Raw genomic sequence first — 21,610 nt, 5'->3', positions numbered from 1 at the left:
TTGTTTTAAACCTGCTGCCTATTAATTTCATTTGGTGACCCCTAGTTGTCGTGTTATGAGAGGAGTAAACACTTCCTTATTTACTTCCTCCACGCCCATCATGATTTTATAGACTTCTATCATATCCCCCGTTAGTTACCTCTTTTCCCAGATGAAAATTCCCGGTCTTTTTAATCTCTCCTCATACAGAAGCTGTTCCATGCCCCTAATCATTTTGTTGCCCTTTTCCGTACCTTTTCCAATTCCGATATATCTTTTTTGAAATGGGGCGACCACATCTGCACACAGTATTCAAGACATGGGCACATCCTGGATTTATATAGAGGCAATATGATATTTTATGTCTTACTATCTATCCCTTTCCTAATGATTCCCAACAATTGTATCACCGTTCCTGGAACAGGAACATTGTTTGAGGAAGGAAGACAGAGTGCAGCAAAAAGACCTGAGTGGCTGCTTTCATTAATCGCCACAAGGGGGCAGGCTCCTGCTGCACCCCCCACTATGGCCCAAGTCCCCTCCATGGTACCATGCAATGCATCCCAGAAAGACTTTGGCCAGCATCTGGCTGGGTGGCCCATGTAACCAGGGCTTAAAAGTAGCTGAACAGGACAAATCTGCCTCTTGAATACATTCCATGGCAACCCCTTGCCTCCTTCAGGACCAGTAAGGCTGCTGTCATATGTGCCATGATCCTGGAGGGTCAAGCCAAGCTGCTCAGAAAGCTCCAGAAATGTAACTTTCTTCACGCAAAAGTTCTGCACCCATTGCTGTTCACCCCAAGTCTGCATGATGATGTGATCCCACCAACGTGCTCCAGGAGTGCTGGAGGGAGAGGACGTCAGCAGCTACACTGAGAGCCATGGGGAGCAGCAGCCAATTTGAGCATCCCATGTCCATATCATTCTCCTCCTCCTGCACCATCATTAGCTCTATCAGGTGTGTTCAGTGGGTCAGAAAATACTGCCAGAATGTCCACCAGCATTTCCCAGAAGCTCTGCCCATTTTGTGAGACAGGAGCATTTCTCTTGCATTCTTCAGGAGTTCCTCTTGGAGCTTTGCCCAGGTGTGAAGAATCACACCAAAAAATTTTTAAAAGCAAAATCTCGAGTGTAGGCACAGTTCATTAACTTCTGTAATTCAGAGTTAAGGTTGCCAAGGGCTGCTGTGCAGCCTTCCAGAAAGTAGAACTTAGAGCTCTGTAAACCAGAGAATGAAGCATGAAAGTTCATACCACACCTGCAACAAAACCTTAACTGTACCCCACCCCCTAGCCCTGGAACTGGCATTAGCCACTGACTATGGTGCAGGAAAGGTGGTGCAAAGGTGAATGAACTACCAAGCAAATGCAGAATTCTCCTTCTCTTGGAGTCTGACTGGATGCCCTTTCTGGAAGATGATTTAGTCAAACACAAGGTATTCAGCACAATATAACAGTAAGTGGATGAAATTCAACGGTCTGTGTGATACAGGAGATCGGACTAGATGACCTAATAACCCGTTCTGGCCTTAAAATCTACTAATCTACAATAGGTAGGAGGAAGGACTACGAAAATGCCATTGTTTGCGTTGTGTTCACAGATAGGAATACCAGCATTTATCCACATGCCCTCCAGCTGTAGCTGCGATTCGATGACGGAGTGATTAGTTGGAGCAGTTTGGTAGAGCTGTCACTGTGATATAAAGGGAGGTGCACATGAACCCTGAAGGAGCAAGCGTGCCTCATTTCAGTGCTGAGGATTGAAGGTCGCAACAATAACTTTGCATGGAGTGGGTACTTTCCATAAGCATTGTCAGCACTATAGTAGCATATGAACTTAGTGGTCTCCAGGGCTTAGAGAGGAGTAAGTGAAGGTAATGACTCAGAGGGAATCCTCAGGACGGGGGCAAACGCGTGTTAATAGTCTAAAAGTCTGTGATGGTTAATGTGGTGTAGGCTCAATCTCTGAGTGCTGGCCAGGGACTGGAAGATTCTGTTTGCTGCACCAGACCTAAATCAAAGTTTTCCCTTAGCCAAGAGAAGTTGTTAGACTTTGTGCGATTCTGCTCCTGTTCCCAGAGTGTTCTGTAGCAGGGGAGAGCAGAGGGCGAGTGTGCGTGTCACTGGCATGTTGGGGTGATGCTGAAACAGGGCAGAGCAGAGCAGAAGTTGCATTGTGGGCGTGACATGAACCTTAACCCTGCAATTTCCCCTTCTAAGAACCGAGGGGACATTCTCATAGTTCTCCTGCATGATGTCTCTGCAGAGGGCTCTCTGAGTAGGGTCCAGCAGAGCAGAAAATATTAAGAACTTTCTCACTTTGTCACAGGTGACCTGAACCTTAACTCTGCGTTGGGAATCCTTACTCAGCAAGGTCACATTCTGATGATTCTCCTGCATGATGTCTCTGCAGAGGGCTCTCTGAGCGGGGTCCAGCAGAGCCCACTCTTCCCTGGTGAAATACACAGCGACCTCCTCGAAGGTCACCGGCCCCTGAAAGAACAAGGATCCCCGACTCACAATCCCACTCACTATTCATGGAGTAGCAAATGGATACACAGCCTGCAGAGCCCCACCCACAACCTACTCAGAGCACCCAGGAAGCATTAGCATGAGGGGAGAAAGAGAGAGCCCCTCGTCTTTCCCAGCAGATAGAAGGAGCAAGGTCTTAACTTTCATCAGACACGGACTTACCAGAGGCTGATACAAGAGACGGAGCCCCCAGCAGGGTCCACAGAGGTTCTCTTATAGGAGGCCCAACACCCAGCAGCTGGATGTCAGGGGATGGGCCATCTTCCCTAAGCCCCTCTGCTGGGTGTCCCCTTCATATGTCATAACTACCTCTGGTTAATGGGTTCACCCTCCAGCACTGAGAGTCTAGGAAGTTTTCCCAGCCCAGGCTGGTTTGTTCTCTCTTCCACAAATAGGGGAATTTTCACACCCAACCCCCATGGCTCTATTCCTAGAATCTAGACCCCAGATTTACAAAGTCCCAGCAGGTTCATCACACTTTGTCCCCCTCCATGTCTCCACCCTGTGCACTGTCTGCCCCCTCCCACCCTTAGATCAAACTCCCCCTTCCTATGTATTCACTGTCCCTCTGGCTCCTGCAGAAACCCCCCAGCAATTTCCTCAGCATCCCTACCTGAGCCAGCTTTGCTGCACCCATTTTCGTTCCCCGGGCAGGCTAAGAGAATCTGGAATGACTCGGGGATGTTATTCTGCAGCCTGTCAGAGGGAGAAAGGTTATTGGGAGGCCAACTTCAGAATAGACTTTAGGTCATTTCACATCACGAGTCTCATTGGTGCTCTCTCTGCGGAGACGTTTTAGACTCTTATGATGGGAAAGGTTCCGTCATTGTGCAGTGCAGAACAATCCCCTCCCACCAGGACTAAACCCACTGAGACCCTTTAAACCTGACATTCCCCAGGACGGCGCATTCCCCCAGCAGAGGGGGAACTACGCAGAGTTAGGGACCAGGCAAAATCTGAGCAGTGCTGAGACAGGAACTGGATCTGAGCAGGTTTCAGAGCCCGTGGCCTCTCTCCCCACTTATTTCTCCTCCGTTTCTCTCTCCCCTTCTGGCTCAGAGACTTGGTTATTGTCTATTCTTGGCGGCCTTTCCTATCCTGCAAGAGCTAATGCCATTTCAGCTCGATACTCTGCCTCGTTGCCATCTCTCCTGAACACGGGTGGCAGGTCAATCTCTCTGGTTGTGATATAGACACAGCAGTGAAAGGGTTACTGTGCACAGCTTCAGGTTGCCTAATATCTAAACCCCTTCATTTTCCATTTAAACGGATCTTTCTTGAAAAATAAAGCATTATTCAGTTTTTTTCTGATCTTCACCCTACTTTTTTTATCATTCAAACATACAAAAAATAACTTGTTTTGTTAGGACAATACAATCCATTACGTGAGATTGATGCATTACGAGAATACATTCATCTGTGTGTATATGCTGCCCTGCCTGTTGAAGAAAGGCTCTGTATTACTCTAGAAGATCCACACAACAAAGAAACAGGCACGCATGCAAGCACTGAAGTGCGTGCGCATCTGAACGTACTGATGAATCTATGTGCCCATCACATGCACATTTCAAGCTGTTAGCAGATAATGGTTTAAAGATCTGATACCTTAACATGGGAAGAAAACAAAAATCTGTCTCAGAATAGGTTTCAGAACACAAGGAAGTATTTGAAAGTTTTAAAAAACCAAAACCAGGAGAAAAGGATGAACTTGAGTGTATGCGCTGCAAATGGTGCAGCCCGGTTATTAAATGTAAATATTTATAGGCTAACGGTTGAAAGTCTGCAAAAGAAACCTGTTCATTCAAATGAAACGTTTTATTTGGGGATTAGGCCTTGTGTTTTGAGTTCTGTTTTAGTTCTGCAGCAAAACACGCTGATGAATGGAATTCAAAGGATCAATCTACCGAATGCTTCCCCCCCCACCCCTTTCTTTCCATCCACCAAAATAAACCGTAATATTTACCCAGAAAAATGAATAGTTTTTTTTGCATTCATTTTCACCTTTTTTTGTTATTGGGGTAATAAACACTTAATTTTTCTGGGGAATTGATCAATCAGATACAAACTGAAAACGAAGGGCTGGGATTCTGAATGTGTGACGGAGCAGAGAAACTGCCACCTGGCACAGCAGGGGTTAAAGAAAACCTGGGGGTTCAGCTATCCTGGCCCTGCTATCCCAACAGTCAATGCCAGGTGTAGAGGGGGAGAAAAGAAGGAAGCCTGGCTCAGTTGAGGAGGCAGGAGCTCTGTTTGCCTGCCTGAAGGGACGGATCAGTGACGTGCCTGTGATCAGTGATCACAGCTGGGATTCTGAATGATTATGAACGTGGCTTGGACTGAAATCAATATTTCCCAGAGTTGGGCCATATCTGCTCTAGCTACTAGCTGCTCAATTCAGACGCCCTTTATACACAATGTAACACTCTCTTCCCATTCATAAGCAATAGGGATACAAAATCATGAAGGATCTAGTGCAGCGTTTCTCAGCTGGTGGGTTGCAACACCCAGGGGTTCATGACAGGCAGCCAGATGAGCCGTGAGATACTGACAGATTTGCTATAACCTTAAGCAAAGAAAATCTCACTCCCCCACTTTTTGCACTTTTAGCACTCACACATGGAAGTTATATAGGATCGGGCTTGACACGTGTTTTATTCTCATGTCATAGTAAATATCAGGGGATCCCAAATGGGTGGGGGGGAGGATTTCAAATAAGGGGTCACCAATGTGAAAAGGGTGCGAAACACCAACATGAGCGACAGCAGCTCCATCTTTGTTCCAAATGAGCATTCAAAACCAGTCTGTATGCAGCAAACCAGCCTGTGATAGGGTCTTCAGTGGCCAGGGGGCCTAGTGACTAGATCACTGATCAGAGGGGGCGCAGGGGGACCTGGGCCCTCCCTGTCCTCCAGGTCCCAACCCAGGGCCCTGTGTAGTTGAACCCCTAAACAGAGGAGACAGGTGTCCCTCCTAGCAGAGGGAGTGAAGGTCTGTTTTCCTGGGCTACTTTCTATTACAGTCTCCACTGGCTGGCACGTCACTGATCCGTCCCTTCAGGCAGGCAAACAGAGCTCCTGCCTCCTCAACTGAGCCAGGCTTCCTTCTTTTCTCCCCCTCCACACCTGGCATTGACTGTTGGGATAGCAGGGCCAGGATAGCTGAACCCCCAGGTTTTCTTTAACTCCTGCTGTGCCAGGTGGCAGTTTCTCTGCTCCGTCACACAGCCCCATTGCTCAGCCAGAGTCAGTCCATACAAGGTACATCCACCCCTCCTCGCTCCTGAGACTCTGCTGCCCACCTCTGACCATTTTCAGTCACTCGTGGAAGCTTTCAGATTCCTCAGGGTCTGGATATTTTGTCCTTGTTTCATCCTATTTCAACCATTCGGGTTGTTATTCCTTTCCCCAAAGGAAAAAACACCCGAGATCTGGATTTGCTCTGAATCCCCATCAGACGTTACAGCAGGAGCGAATCAGTCTTGGGGCTCACCCTGCTTTGCACTGCACAGCTGGAAGCTGTGGAACATCGGGATTGGAGGCCATGATGCCATGTGGCTAACTTGTTCATTGGTCTGAAATGTCCCCGTGGCCCGTCAGAGACAGACACGTACCTGATGATTTAGTTGGGGATTAGTCTTGCTTTGAGTAGGGGGTTGGACTAGATACCTCCTGAGGTCCCTTCCAGCCCTGATATTCTATGATTCTAGCCCACTATCCTGTCTTCCAATGGTGGCCAATGCCAGGCTCCCCAGAGGGAATGAACAGAGCAGGTAATCGTCAAGTGACCCATCCCCTGTCATCCGTTACCAGCTTCTGGCAAACCAAGGCTGGGGACACCATCCCTGCCCATCCTGGCTAATATCCACTGATGGACCTGTCCTCCATGCACTTCTCTAGTTCTTTGTTTGAACCCTGTTCTGGTCTTGGCCTTCACAACATCCTCTGGCAGAGAGTTCCCCAGGTTAACTGCATTGTGTGAGCACCCATGGCCCTCTATGGGGCTGCCCTTCTCCTTCCCCTTCTCTGATCTCACCTTTCATTGACTCCAGTGTTTTTTCTATTCATCATCAGCATCATCCCAAACAATCTGCCCTCGCCTCCTGTCCCCGCAAAGAGACAATGTCCCCTGTCTTGTGTAAATCACTGACCTCTCTCCTCTCTCGGCACTGACTGCCCCTCCATTTCCTTGCCCCTCAGTCTATGCTGTTGGGACCCTTGATTCTCCCTTCTCCTTCCTCATCAAGCAGCCCCATGAATGGGAATCTTAAAAGCATGCAGGTGATTTAGGAGCAGAGACACCTTCCCACATACAGACCTTCCATATGATTGGCACTCGACCCTCACTGCTCAGGATTGAAACTTGTGCTGGGAGAGTGCTGGGCCACATCCCCGCTGGCTATGAGCAAAGCAGCAGGACAAAAGGAGAATCTGGAGATTGAATCCAGAGCCTTACACATGAAAAACATGTGCTCTTCCACAGAGCTACAACTCCAGACAGGCCATACTTATTAAGTGTTACATTCAGAGCCCTCCTGTTTCCAGAGCATCCAGTGGCCTATAATCATAGAACATCAGGATTGGAAGAGACCTCAGGAGGTATCTAGTCCAAGCCCCTACTCAAAGCAGGACCAACACCAACCAAATCATCCCAGCCAGGGTTTTGTCCAGCAGGGCTACAAAAACTTCTAAGGAAGGAGATTCCACACCTCCGTAGGGAACCCATTCCAGTGCTTCACCACCCTCCTAGTGAAATAGTGTTTCCTAATATCCAACCTAGACCTCCCCCACTGCAACTTGAGACCATTGCTCCTTGTTCTGTCATCTGCCACCACTGAGAACACCTGAGCTCCATCCTCTTTGGATCCCCCCTTCAGGTAGTTAAAGGCTGCTCTCAAATCCCCCTTCCCTCTTCTGGAGACTAAACAAGATCAGTTCCCTCAGCCTCTCCTTGTAAGTTATGTGCCCCAGCTTCCTGATAATTTTCATTACTAATACAGCCCAATATGCCTTTCACCTTCTGGGCAACAAGGGCATACTGCTGACTCATATCCAGCATCTCATCCTCTGTAATCCCAATGTCCTTTTCTTCAGAATTTAGCCAGTCGGTCCCCAGCCTGTAGCAGTGCATGGGATTCTTCCATGCTAAGTGCAGGACTCTGCACTTGTCCTTGTTGAACCTCATCAGATTTCTTTAAGATTCATGAGAAGCCCATTCCCCTCTTTGAGGGCCAATCATGCTCTCCTGGATTAAAATGTCTTAAGGGCTGGATATGGCCCCCGGGGCACCCCTGAAATAACCCAATGGTGGGACAACATCCTCAGGATTAAGAGCAAAGGACTCAGGCTGAGAACTGATTTAACTCCACTCATCTGGGATTTAACAAATTGTCTTCCATGGAGATACTGGGAACTTGTGACTTTGATCCAGACTCTGGGGGTTCAGGCTGCTTTAATCTTGGTAAAAATGTGATTTTGATTCCAAGAAGGGAGAGAGGAAAAGCCTGAAGCTGACTTTAGTCCCAGGCTGGGGTCTCCTGGATGGTGGGAAACATCCTTGACTGCTGCCAGGGACAGCAGCTACTGGTGACATCCCAGGGCTGGGATGAAAGGGGAATGTTGCATGAACTTTATCATACAGGCTCCATCCTGCCTCTCAGAGCCTACAGGAGACAGTCTAGGGAGAGGAGAGTCATTTCTCAGCTGCCTTCTCAGGAGAAGCCGGTAGCTGTCCTTGACCAGACATCCAGGAGACAAACCAAGGCAGTTCTGCAGAGAGCTCTGGTTCCCAGGAGATTCAGCTAGGAGAGGGAGTGCTGAGGGCTCTGCAGTTTTGCAGTGGGGAGGAGAACCAGACCAGTGGGGCTGTCACAGGTGGCTTTGCCAGGGAGGGAGGCTCTAGGTCACATGTTGGGGGGACAGTAGGGACTAGAGGATGAGGGGGGGAAGGTTAAAATAAAACTTTAGCTCCAGCTAAAGGGACCACTTTGGCCTCTCCCCCTTTCATGAAAATCTCCATCTCTACCCCGGCTCTCAGAAACCCCCTCTCTCCCATGGGTATTTTCACAGTTTTCTTCCTTTTTTTCATGGCCTCATACAACTATTTTTGCCATTGAAATGATCAAGTACATTTAAAATGAGGAAAACAATCAAATAGCACATCTGTATCTCCTTCACCAGACATGGTGTGTGTCTGAATTTTTCTAGTGAAAAGTCTGGGCAGGCAGAATCACCCCTACATTTACGGCAAATCAGCCCCAGGACTTGCACCCAGCAGTTCTTGGGGGTGTGGGATAGAACTAAGATTTACTGGCAGCAGTGAGGGAAGATAGGTGGGAGACAGCTGCCTGGGGAATATTTTAATCCTTTATGTATATATTTTTTGTAAAATTAAATTAATGCAGCTTCCACTCCTTGGACTTTTACCAGGAAATAACGTTTCTGTACAAAGTACCCAAAACTTTTAACAATAAGAAGTGAAAAGAAATTGGCCACATGATGGAGCCAGAACCTAAGATATGAGAAGCCACGTGCTTCTTCAATGTTCATTGATGCTGAAAAGGGAGGTGTTTTCTCTTTAACTCTCAGCCCCCGCAACACCCCAGACCCCACTTTTCTCCCACCGCCAGGAATAAAACCCAGGAGTCCTGAATCCCAGTTCGCCTGCTCTAGCCCACTAGACCCCACTCCCTGTGACAAAGGAGTGAGCAATAGAAACAGAGACCTGGTGACTGAAGCAAACATTTCTTTGCCCCTGCCTTGGCTCTGTCAGTTATTTGGGTACAAACTCACCCAACACCCACTGTCTCTCCTGGCTTCAGTGGGCAGGAAGAACTCAGCTGTCAATGGGACTTGGGGGGTCTCAGGACATTACTGTGAACTGGGACCCCAGACTCACTCCCCATCCAGCTGCATCCTGTCCTGTGCACCCCTGTGCGTCCCCTGTGTGATTCCTACTGCAGCTTAAACGTCCCAAGACCTCCATCCAGTTCAGCTGAAGATGAGCCATCGGAGGGGAAGGACACCTCCCATCTGCAGCTGGAGCTTGGACCTGACAGCTCCTGAGACCAGGAGGGATTGCCAGAACTGCTAGTCACACCAGGGCTGGCTCCAGGCACCAGCGAAGGAAGCAGGTGCCTGGGGCGGGCAATAGAAAGGGGCGTCCCTCTGTCTGCTGTTGGGGCGGCACATCCGGGACTGCAGCGGCAATTCGGCGGCGGGTCCATCAGTCCTTTGCTTCCTCTTCGGCAGCACTTTGGCAGCCACTCAATCGAGTTTTTCTTTTCTTTTCTTTTCTTTTCTTTGCTTTGCTTTTCTTTGCTTTTCTTCGCCGCCACTTGGGGCGGCAAAAAAGCTGGAGCCGGCCCTGGGTCACACCAAGGGGTTGCTGGGGCCACCCTTAATTGTTCACACCGGCAAGACAAACAACGACTCTGCGACCCAGGTAACCCACTCTTCCCAAATGAGAGAGTAGGAAGTAGCCCAGGGGAGCTAAATAAAGGTCAGCTGAGTTGGTGACCAATGGGCGGCCGGCAGGTTGCAGCCGGATTTGCCCAATACTTTTAAGGCCCTGGGCTGGGATGTGGTGCAGTTGGGTGGCCCTGCATCCCCTGCCATCCCACCCCTGGGGTGACAAACTCCGCAGCCTAGGCAAGACAGCTGTGTTTGTCGGCAATTTGCCAGAGCCAGGTCCCCCATCTGTTTGCTGCTCTGTCCTGTTGGAGTGTCTGGGCATATAGACTCATTACTCACTGTCCTGAGTGCAGACCAGAACCTCCTAGCCGCTTGCTGCCCTGCCTTGCCTGAGGGCCGGGGCTTCTGGACACTGCTGCCCTACCCTGATTGTAGGCCAGAGACCTGCTCCACCCTGTCAGAAGGCCGGGCCTCTTACCCTCAGTACTGTGCTGCCCCACAGAGTGGCAGAGACCCCAGCTGTGATGGGTTAGATCACAGAAGCCCCCTTGGGAACTGTTACCTGATGTGCATAAGAAGTGTTCCTGTCTCTAACACACCGATGCCCAGCTCCCAATGGGGTCCAAACCCCAAATAAATCTGCTTTCTGGGTTAATTAATAAGTAAAAAGTGGTTTTATTAACTACAAAAAGTAGGATTTAAGTGGTTCCAAGTAATAATATACAGAACAAAGTGAATTACCAAATAAAATAAAATAAAACACACAAGTCTAAACCTAATACAGTAAGAAAACTGAATATAAATAAAATCTCACCCCCAGAGATGTTTCAACAGGCTTCTATCACAGACTGGACGCCTTCCTAGGCTACGTCTACACTACAGGATAAATTCGAATTAACTTAAACCGATTTTATAAAACAGATATTATAAAGTCGATTGTGCGCGTCCACACTAGGCACATTAATTCGGTGGTGTGCGTCCATTAAGAGTCTGAGGCTAGCATCGATTTCTGGAAGCGGTGCACTGTGGGGTAGCTACATATAAAAGAGGCCAAAAGTCGATTCCCATCCACGCTGAACACTATACCGATATTAGTAAGTATCGATTTTACATTACAACTCTTCATTTGTAGGCAGTTCAGTAAATCAGAATTAAAGAGCCTTAAATCAGATAAAAGAGCAGTGTAGTGTGGAACGGGTTATCAAGACGTTAAATGTCGATTAACCTGTATAAAATCGGTTTAAACAGCGTAGTGTAGACAAAGGACTAGCTGAATCACAATCCTTTCCCCTGGTACAAGCACCTAAGTTCCAGCTCAGGTTGGTACTAGTGGATTTCTCATTACTCCAGTCCCTCATTCTGTGTACCCGCCTTATAGTATCTTTTGCATAAGGCAGGGAATCACACGTATCTCCCTCTCTCATGGTTCTCACGCCCCTCCATTCTAAATGGAAAATGCACTCAGAATTAAAGATGGATTGCCAGTTCAGTTGACTATAATCACATAAATCATTTGTAAGACACACTCCAAGCCATTATTCCTCCTAGCCTGACTCGCGGAAAGGCCTGCAAAAAGCAAAACAGAGCACACAACATCTAATTGTTCCCGTTGATGGGAGGCCATCAAGCATCCAACCAACCATTAATAGTTAACTTTGCACACTACGAGTTATATTTCATATGTCAGCTTCAATAACAAAGAGTGATACATTTATATTAAATAGGGTGCCACACTCAGTAGAGTGATAAGCTTTGAATAGAAAAATAGACCTTACAAGAGACCTTTGGCAGAAAGCATATCCATTTAACAAATCCATCACTACTTACATATTGCAATAAAAATCAACAGAGGGCAATGTACAAACCGGTGGCAGTTCCCGCACCCTGAACTGTGACCTTCCAAGGACTTGTAGCAAAGGGAGACATGGACCATCCTTCCCCAACAGATGGAGGACAGCTGCAAACAACCTTCTAGCCCATTATGGATTGATATAGAGGCAATCGCATCTTTTCTGTCTCTTTAATATTCCCTTTCCTAAGGGGTAGCATCCCTAATATACTCTTCCTAGCAACCTGACTGTCTGCCAGGTCATTTTCCTAGGCTCGACCTGAATCATCAGATTCTCATACTGCATCTTTGTGACAAGACTGAACTTGTGTACCAGAATACTCCCCCTGAGCACTGGCAGGATCCCAGTTTATGCTGTTGACACTAAATATAGCTATGAAGACAAGCCTTCACCAGGGGAAAGAGGAGCAGGCCACCAAGTATTATTATGCCAGCTGGCAATGGGCCGAGCAGTGAAGGTGCTGGATGAGGCTAAACCAGTCCTAGCCTTTGGAAGCATGGGTTCGAAATCTCCACCACCTGGCCCATCAACAATCTTTAGCCACTCTGAACTTCATATGGATACAGAATGGAGCTCAGTCGCTAATGTCAGAGCTCGTTACCCCAGACCTCTCCTCATAACAAAGTTATTCCCTCTGACTCTCCTCCACCCCCACCGCACCCCCTATAGGCATACCTCATATTTTAAAACTAACAGCCACCCACCCTATATACTGAATGCCTTTCAACATCGCTAGCAAAGTTTAGCACTGGAGTTCATGGAGACTCTTTCCCTCATCTCTAATGAGATATAGATAGAATGGGCTGGAAGGGGAGTTAGATTTTGCGGAGGAGAGGGAAACAGGAAGGAAACAGAACAGTGAAAGATGGGGAGAAAAGGTCCATTTCAGTTATCGAACACTTAACAGTCAAATCACCCTCACTTGAGATAGTCCTGTGCCTCCTGCTCTGTGAGATTTAAATCAAGGCAAAATCAACCAGTGCCTACTGGGTTTAAGTGAAGTTCAGCCCATTTCACTACTCCAGCACTGACCTCAGCTCATCCATTTCAGACACCCATATAAAGCTCTAGTTTCTGTGTCCTTTGGGCATTAAGTTGCACTGAAAAGGCCACTGCCTTGCTGTGTCCATGGGCATTTAGGCCTGGGTGTGTCCCTTCCCCCACCCCCCAGGTCCCCGTTTAAAACTTTGGGTGCCTTTTAGATTTAATAAACACAGCTAGACTGCCTGTCAAGATTTTGCACTAGCACAAAATCTGCTTTGCAGTGCATAAGAAACTGACCTTTTGAGACACACCATCCCATTCCCAGCCCCCACATATACTTGAGCATTTTCAATATTATTGAACTGAAGACTTTATAGGAATCTTTAAGGGGAATACCATTGAAAAGAAAAATTAATAGAATTCCTTCCCATAAACAGTCATGAGGAAGATAAAAATATCCTGGGTGTCTGAAAAACAGATGTCCAGTAGTGACAGTGGTACAAGCACCTTAGACTTCACTGTCTAGGTAAGATCTCAGCTTTATAACATTATAGAATCAAGAAAACAGGAAGGATCTCAAAGGTCATCTAGTCCAATTCCCTGGACTATGGCAGGACTAAGGACTATCCCTGACAGGTGTTTTCCAACCTGTTAAAAATCTCTTAAATTTTGTTCCAATCTATTAAAAATCCCCGTGATGAAAGTCCAGAACCTCGCTAGCATTATTCTAGCACTTAGCCACCCTGACAGGGAGTTTTTCACCTAATGTCCAACCTAAACCACCCTTGCTGGAATTAAACCCATGTTCAATGCCAGCAAGCCCTGATCCGCCCCCCGCAAGACATTTACGGTATGAGAATATTTTCTACATCTCTGCCTCGGCTCATTGGAAATGAATAACAGGCAGGGCGCTACAGTCCCTGCTAGATTACAGACACTCTGTAATTGCATTCCACTCACTGAAGCCATCTTTGACAATGACATGCACACTTTAAGAGTCACCCCTGGTGCCGCTGGTTGTGGGAGAAAGGCTATGCTGAAGCTTGCTTTTACAGCATCAGGGCTGCCAAGGAGACAAGAGAATCCTGCAATACTCTGGCCTGATCTACTACTACGCTGTTTAACTGATTTTTAACAGCGTTAAATCGATTTAACGCTGCACCCATCCACACTACACTGCCTTTATATCGTTATAAAGGGCTTCTTTAAATCGATTTTGTACTCCTACCAAAACGAGAGGAGTAACGCTAAAATCGATATTACTATATCGGATTAGGGTTAGTGTGGACCGCAAATCGAACGTTATTGGCCTCATTATTTTACAGTAGCTACCCACAGTGCACCGTCCAGAAATCGATGCTAGCCTCGGACCATGGACGCACACCACCGAATTAATGTGCCTAGTGTGGACGCGCACAATCGACTTTATAATATCTGTTTTATAAAATCGGTTTAAGCTAATTCAAATTTATCCTGTAGTGTAGACGTAGCCTCTGTATGTAATGAAAAGGCTGCAAGTTCAAATGTAGTGGCAGGAAATTTCCAGTTGGTGGAATCATTAATGTAATGTGAAGTAATGTGGTCACAACATTACTAATATCCAGCCAGATCACTATTAAACCTCTGTGGTTAGATAAATTGTGCAGGTGGTTAATCATGCCAAAGTTGGGGTTTAAGGCCCCCTTCAGACCCCCCCCCCCCATGGGACATACATTGCTGAAATTGTAGCTTTTCCTTGGTTTTATTTTCAGACAGCTACTCAACTCAAGGCCACTATGATCTCTCATGGAATCAGAGGGTATAACAAAGCAACTGGTGTCGGTAACCCAAATACTGAATATACCTGCCCCTGGAAATTTCCACTACATGCATCTGACGAAGTGGGTATTCACTCATGGAAGCTCATGCTCCAAAACATCTGTTAGTCTATAAGGTGCCACAGGATTCTTTGCTGCTTTTACAGATCCAGACTAACACGGCTATCCCTCTGACACCAAATACTGAAGTGTATAACTCTAGCTCATTTGGTTTTCTTTAATCATAATGGGCTAGCTTTTAACCACGACTTTACCTTCATTTTAAATAATCTCTCTGAATACTTTTGCTAGCGAAAGCTGCGGACTGGTGAGGGGAGGGGCACTTTTTAGTCATTGCTGTGGCCAAAACATATTTTGACAAAACATCTTTTTAGGTCATTTCATGAGCAGAAGAAAACCTGCTCGCTCAGAGATACAGACCTTCAGATTACAAGTCTGATACAGTTTTCCCCTTGTATCTAGCTCTGTGGGGTAATAGGCAGCACTTTGGATCCAGTGATCTGAGGTCAAATCTCAGGAGCGCTGTATCTTGAGTTGCTTTTGTTCTACATCCCATTGTGAAGAAAAACTCTTAAGAGTCTATGAGCCAGTTTTCCTTCCCTTTTCCAAAGTCATTGAAGATTCTTGCACAGCAGGGACGACACTAGCATTAAGGGTTGGTCCACACTGGCGGGGAAATCGATCTAAGATACTCAACTTCAGCTACGTGAATAGCGTAGCTGAAGTCGAAGTATCTTAGATTGAGTTACCTACGTCCTCACGGCGCGGGATCGATGTCTGTGGCTCCCCCTGTCGACTCCGCCGCGTTGGTGGAGTTCTGGAGTCGACAGGAACTCGTTCAGGGATCGATATATCGCGTCTAGATGAGATGCGATATATCGATCCCCGAGAAATCGATTGCTACCCGCCGATACGGCGGGTAGTGAAGACGTACCCTTAGACTGGGCAGAGATGCCTAACTAACATCCACATTTCCAAACTGCTGCTAAAATCCACACACACAGTCAGCTTGGCTTGAGAATGGCTCTGTCAGTTCGGCAACAAGCGCAGGGTTGATGGGGAAATCATTTGTTTAGGGACACTAGAACAATGCTACTGAGTGACCTGTGGTCAAAAACATACCTGCTCTGAGAGACACTGGCTGCATCGCTTTGATAGCTCAGCTGTCCCCACTACCACACACCTCTTTGTCCCCTCCCCAGGGCCCTCCGCCCATCTGCTCGCCAGCCACTCACCACTCCCATGTGCCCCTTTGCCCCCTCCCAAAGATTCTCCCACCTGCCAATCAGCCCCGTACCTCACCCACATGCCTCTTCGCCTCCTCCCCCAGACTCTGTCGCCCACCTGCCCACTGCTCACCACTCCCAGGCTAATCCTGGCTAATACACATGCATGGACCTATCCTCCGTGCATTTATCTAATTCTTTTTTGAACCCTGTAGCATCATAGCTATGAAAACTGCAACAGTGCTGCATTCTGTATGTGTAACCCTTCTGCCAGGTGCAATATCGAGGGATGTGATTATTCCCCTCTATTCGGCACTGGTGAGGCTGCATCTGGAATATTGTGTCCAGTTTTGGGCGCCACACTACAAAAAGAACGTGGAACAATTGGAGAGAGTCCAGCGGAGGGCAACAAAAATGATTAGAGGACTAGAGCACATGACTTATGAAGAGAGACTGAAGGAACTAGGCTTATTTAGCCTGCAGAAGAGAAGACTAAGGGGGGATTTGATAGCAACCTTCAACTACTTGAAGGGGTGCTCCAAGGAGGAGGGAGCTAGGCTGTTCTCAGTCAGTGGTGACGGAGGACAGAACAAGGAGCAATGGTTTAGAAGTTGCGCTTGCGGAAGTCAAGGCTGGATAGTGTAGAAAAAAACTTTCTGACTAGGTAGAAGTGGTGAAGTATTGGAAATGGATTACCTAGGGAAGGTGGTAGAATCTCCATCTTTAGAGCTAATTTAAGGTCCGGCTAGACCGCACCTGGCTGGGATTATTTAGGCGGAAATGGTCCTGCCTTTAGCAGGGGGTGGACTAAATGACCTCATGAGGTCCCCTTCCAACCTTTTTGATGTCTATGATTCTATGAAGTATGACGGGGTTCTGGTCTTCGCCAATGCAACACAGAAGCAGTTTGAACCCACCAGTCATCTTGGGTACAATATTAACATTTACCACCCCTGGGCATATCCAAGGAAGCAATATTATTTTCCTTCATACACCGATAAAATCCCAGGAGGTTGTGGAATCTCCATCACTGAGTTTTTGAACAGAGCAGGTTAGGACCAACCCGTGTCACTGCAGAACATACTCGTGTCTAGGTCGCACAATAATAACTTCTACATAGCCCTCTGTCATGAGTGGCGAGGGGATGTCGACTAGTGCTCGTGCTCTCTCTCAGGTCCCTGTCACAGTCCATACGTATGTGTATTGTGAGATATATGTGCACAAGCAGGCGTGTGTCACGAGAGCTCTGGTGTGAGTTTTAGGCCCAAAGCCTCTGCAAGTCCCAGGATAAACGCCGTTGCAGCCCCGGCCTCCTACAAGTAGAGAAACTATGACAGCGATAGCGGAGTCTTCTCAGAAGAGCTCAAGACGAGGAGCGAGCTGGGAGGTAAACCCGGCCATGGAGGCCGGTGAGATGGAGTGTCTCGTCTCAGGGAATGGCTAGTAGCCGGAAGCGGCGTCTAGGGATTGGTGCCTTCGGTCCCTTTTCAAGGACCTTCTGAGTAACGGCAGGCAAACGTGAGGGTTGATGAGCAGACTAAGGGGCCCAACATCACCCATATAACCTTTCACAGTTTCCTGTAAGAACTATAACGAGTGTGTGCTATGCAAGCTGAGAGCCCAAGTAGGCTCTCCTGCGCCTGGGAGGATCATGTCGCCTGTGTCTGCAAGCATATACGATACAACCAGATATCATGTCGAATGTCTCGGCCCTCCAGCGCCTTTCCCTCTCTCTAGATCAATCTCCCATCGTAGCTCCATGGAACTGCTCTTAATCATTTTTGTTGCCACTTCAGGCCTCGTCGGTGTAAACTCTATTGCCCAGTTGTATCATACAACAGGGTGCTCTAGTCCTGAGAAGCGCCTCTCGAAGGAGAAGGTGGCGCCCATAGAATCACACATAGGTACACTCTCTAGGTATGGAAAGCGTGACTACCTCTCGGAAATGAGGCCTAGAGGTGAAGTTAAGATGAGTACGGGCGGTATTACTGGAGTACCCGAGCCACCCTGAGCTTTCAAAAGCGCACGGACCAATCCTGGAGAGATTATGAGTGCCTGAGGGAGTGCGGAAGAGCGCCATACACGGCGCACTAGCGTTAGTATAGTTATCTGTTTGTTCCCAACCCTCTGATGCTATTCCCTGTGTGGTTCACCCTCCAGCAGAGTGTACTGTGTGATTGTGTCATTCTGGCATCCGTGTTATTTCACTACCCAGTGGTTGTGGGGAGGGTATCGTGGACCACAGGGGCAGTTTCTTTCTGCCCCCGGATGAAGGGCCATTCCTATACACAAAAAAACAACAATCAAAATCCAGGAACATTTTTCGAAGTTCAAATCTATCCCATTTCCCGGCGCAGCAGAGGATTGCATCGTTGTGAGTGTCCAAAACTGTTGCAGATCCTCTGTGAGATGTTACTGATAACCACACCAGGGAACAGCTGAGTTTAAAAACTGATCTTATGCAGGAGGCAGGCTTCTCCCTCCTTCAGCCAGTTCTCTCCCTGCTGCCAAGACTACGAGAGAAGCGCCCCTGGCACTGCTGACTCAGTGCCAGGCGAAAGCGATGCAAAGCATGGTGAGTTTTTACTTCAGAACTCTGTAGTCTGAAGGGGGTAAATTACATCACAATAAACTTTTCAGGATTATCTATCATTTCCTTTATTACTAACAAAACAAAAAATATATATACACAACTCTCAGTTTTCTAATGATCACATAATTAGTCTTTTACTTTTTAACCACCATCTTTGTGTTTAATTTCATTTTCGCTTACAAATCTTATACATCAGTTTTCTTTTAATTCCCACTTCCACCAAGTGAACTTTTGTGTTAAGTTGCTGTTTACTCCAACATAGGTTCTTCCACATCTACAAGTTCATTTAACTTTGAGTCTTCTGTCATAAGTTTTGGAGAAAAGAGCCTCGCACTATGTAGCAAGATTTGCATCACGAACAAACAACACCTGTATGCTATTTCCACACTTTCTAATCTTTCAAAGTAGCAGAAGGTGGAAGAGAAGTGATACCAATGCTTGAGACACAAGAACAAAATTATAAGACATTTGTGTATCCTGAAGTCAACTCGGAATCGGACACATTCATTCCCTCACTGTAGCCATCACTTGCACAAAAGGAAAGAATCCTTTGGCTCCTTGAGGAAAGAATGTCCTCTGAAGACATCAGCTGTTTCTCTTGTTACCTCATGAAATGTTGGATCCAAATGGAAAAGGACAATTGATGACCATCTAACCCCAGCATCCTTTGGGACTAATCAGTGACACTGAACTAGGAAATGGTGTTCCAAAACAATTTCACTTGTGCACTGGTCACCGTAGCTTGCTCACTTTGTGGTGCAGGCCAACAACTGGCTGCCTGCTATTTCTACCTGAGCTAATCTCAAGAGTGTTAGATCTCCATCCTCTGATGAACAGAGGCTAGGGACACCATTCTTTACCCCTCCTGGCTAATAGCCTGCCTAGCCACTCGGTCCCTAGTCTGTAGCAGTGCATGGGATTCTTCCATCCTAAGTGCAGGACTCTGCACTTGTCCTTGTTGAACCTCATCAGGTTTCTTTTGGCCCAATCCTCTAATTTGTCTCGGTCCCTCTGTATCCTATCCCTACCTTCCAGCAAAGCTGGATACTGGGCTAGATGGACCTTTGGTCTGACCTAACATGGCCGTTCTTGTGTATGCACTGACTCAGCTAGGTGGGTGCCTGGAGTGAAGGAAACCCCGTTACAAGCTCACTTGACAGAGACGATATGTGATATGCTTGGCACTGGAGATATTGCCCCACAGAGCTGGCGTGATCAATCCAGAGATGGGGCAGTAAATGGAGCAGGGCAGATTTGGGAGTTGGGATCCTCTCTCCCAAGGTATTTCCCCAGCAGGCCTTTTCCAGTGTCTCTCTCTCTCCTCCTTCCCTGTCTAACCCCTCCTTCCCCCTCTGGCTGGAGATTTGATCCCTGTCCCATCCCCAGGGCTCTCCCTACAACTCTCTCTCCATCATCAGGAGTGCCTGGCTCAGCAGATGGTGTCAGCGGAGCTGGGCTGGTTCCAGCCACTGCAGAGAGCTCCAGCCCCGGTGGGGTTTGCAGAGCACAGGAAGGAGCTGGAGCAGCTGGCAGCGGTGGGTGCTGGGAGGATGGAGGCAGGAGCCAGGGAGAAGAACCGAGATCATCAGACCCTGGGCAGCTCCTAAGCTGGAAAAGCACCGACGCTGCTGCCTCCATTGTGAGCTGGGAGCTGAGCAGCTGCTGCTGCTTCCCCAGTGGGGTCTGTGCTGGGGGGTGCCCTTCCTTAAAGCCCCCTGCCCCATGCAAAGGGGACTGGGAGATTCAGGTGGGGAAAGAGTGTGTGTGTGTGGGGGGGGAGGTGTTTCCCCTTTGTCTCTCTGATGGTGGAGGTGTCAGGGAGGGAAGAGATGAAAAAATAAGATAGAGCTGGGGGAGGGGCCGTGTGACTTGCAGTGGATGTAACTGTCTGTCTTTGGAAATTAGCCCGAGGAGCAGGGAGAGAAAGGGGGGGGGGCTGTGAATTTCCCTCAGATCTTGCGCTTTCGGTCTCAAATATTGATAAAATTCCCCCCATCTCAGTTTTGCCCCTTTTCTCCACCATTACAGAATGTGGGTACTACAATCCGTCGATTTCTCCCCTTTGCGCTCAAGCCATCCGCCTTTTCTCTGTTCTCCTTTTCAGATTGTGCTCCATTTCCTCGCCAGGTTGCAAATGTCAATTTCAGAGCTTCGCAGATTTGGGGCAGGGGCTTCCCCCACCCCCCATTTGATGTGCAGCGCTTTGTCCTTGTTTAGGTGGGAACCTGTTGCCCCGAGTCATTCCCAAACTGGGATCAGGAGTTAGCAAGTGCTGTTTGGGGGAGCTCTGAGACATGGCTGGCTGTTCTCTGCCAGCTACAGGGCATGGCAGGGGCACAGGAGCCAGTGACCCCTATGAAGACTGCCCAGCCCCATGTTAGCCAGTTTAGGCTGCTACCTAATGCAGCTCCCACCAGTTGCCAGTCACCTGCCCAACCCTGCTGCAAAGTAAACTTGAGAGTTCCTCACCCCTCCTTTCCCAGGGCTCCCTGCTGCCCATGTGAATGGCAAGGCAGCAGAGAAACCATCCCTTTCTAATTACTGATCATTCATATACTGTCTCCTCAAACTTTCTGATTTTTCCCTCTGATTATTGGCTCTCCCTACACAATCCCCACAGATATTGGTGGGTTTGTCAGATATTTAGTGTGGCCCCTTTCCTTCCCCATTCTCACAGACTGATGTAAAATACCCTAAAAATTCACCCCATTGTTCTGTCGTTATCTGTTACTGATTTAATATCCCCTGCAATTTCCCCATCTTTCTGACTATCCGACATCAACAAAATCACCTTAGATTTCAATCTTTTGGCAAATTCCAATAATGATAGAAAATTCTGGCCAATTTTGTCCCTAATGCTCGAATACTGCTATGAACGCCATTCCAAGTTGATCACTTTACCTATTAACTATTGATATAAATTCCTTCCGATATTTCCACTTTCCTCTCTTTCAAACTGCAGGAAGTTCAGGTTTTAGGGCGCAGAACAGTTCTGTATTGGTGGGAGGTGGTTTCATTAGCTGCCATCACTAGAGGGCTTTGATTATTTTTAAGGGAATGGAGACTTCTCAATCTCTCTGCCTCTGTATATATGTTTAGGATATGTGGCTAGAGCTTCCCATGTCATGTTGATAAATTGCATAGCTGCTGCTTGACCATCCTTTGGTTCGTTATGAAATATACACAAGAGACCAAATAGCCAATGTCAGTAATGTGGAT

General features: G+C 47.6%; 1 protein-coding gene across 3 annotated transcripts in view; it reads left to right on the top strand.

Annotated features, from left to right (window-relative positions):
* LOC116816480 (uncharacterized) overlaps positions 1-21,610 on the top strand; it is a 560,774-nt gene that overhangs the window by 373,109 nt on the left and 166,055 nt on the right. The window lies entirely within an intron of this gene.

Source organism: Chelonoidis abingdonii, chromosome 11, assembly GCF_003597395.2.
Source record: "Chelonoidis abingdonii isolate Lonesome George chromosome 11, CheloAbing_2.0, whole genome shotgun sequence".
NCBI classification, from domain to species: domain Eukaryota; kingdom Metazoa; phylum Chordata; order Testudines; family Testudinidae; genus Chelonoidis; species Chelonoidis abingdonii.
This window is presented reverse-complemented; position numbering and strand designations above follow the sequence as displayed.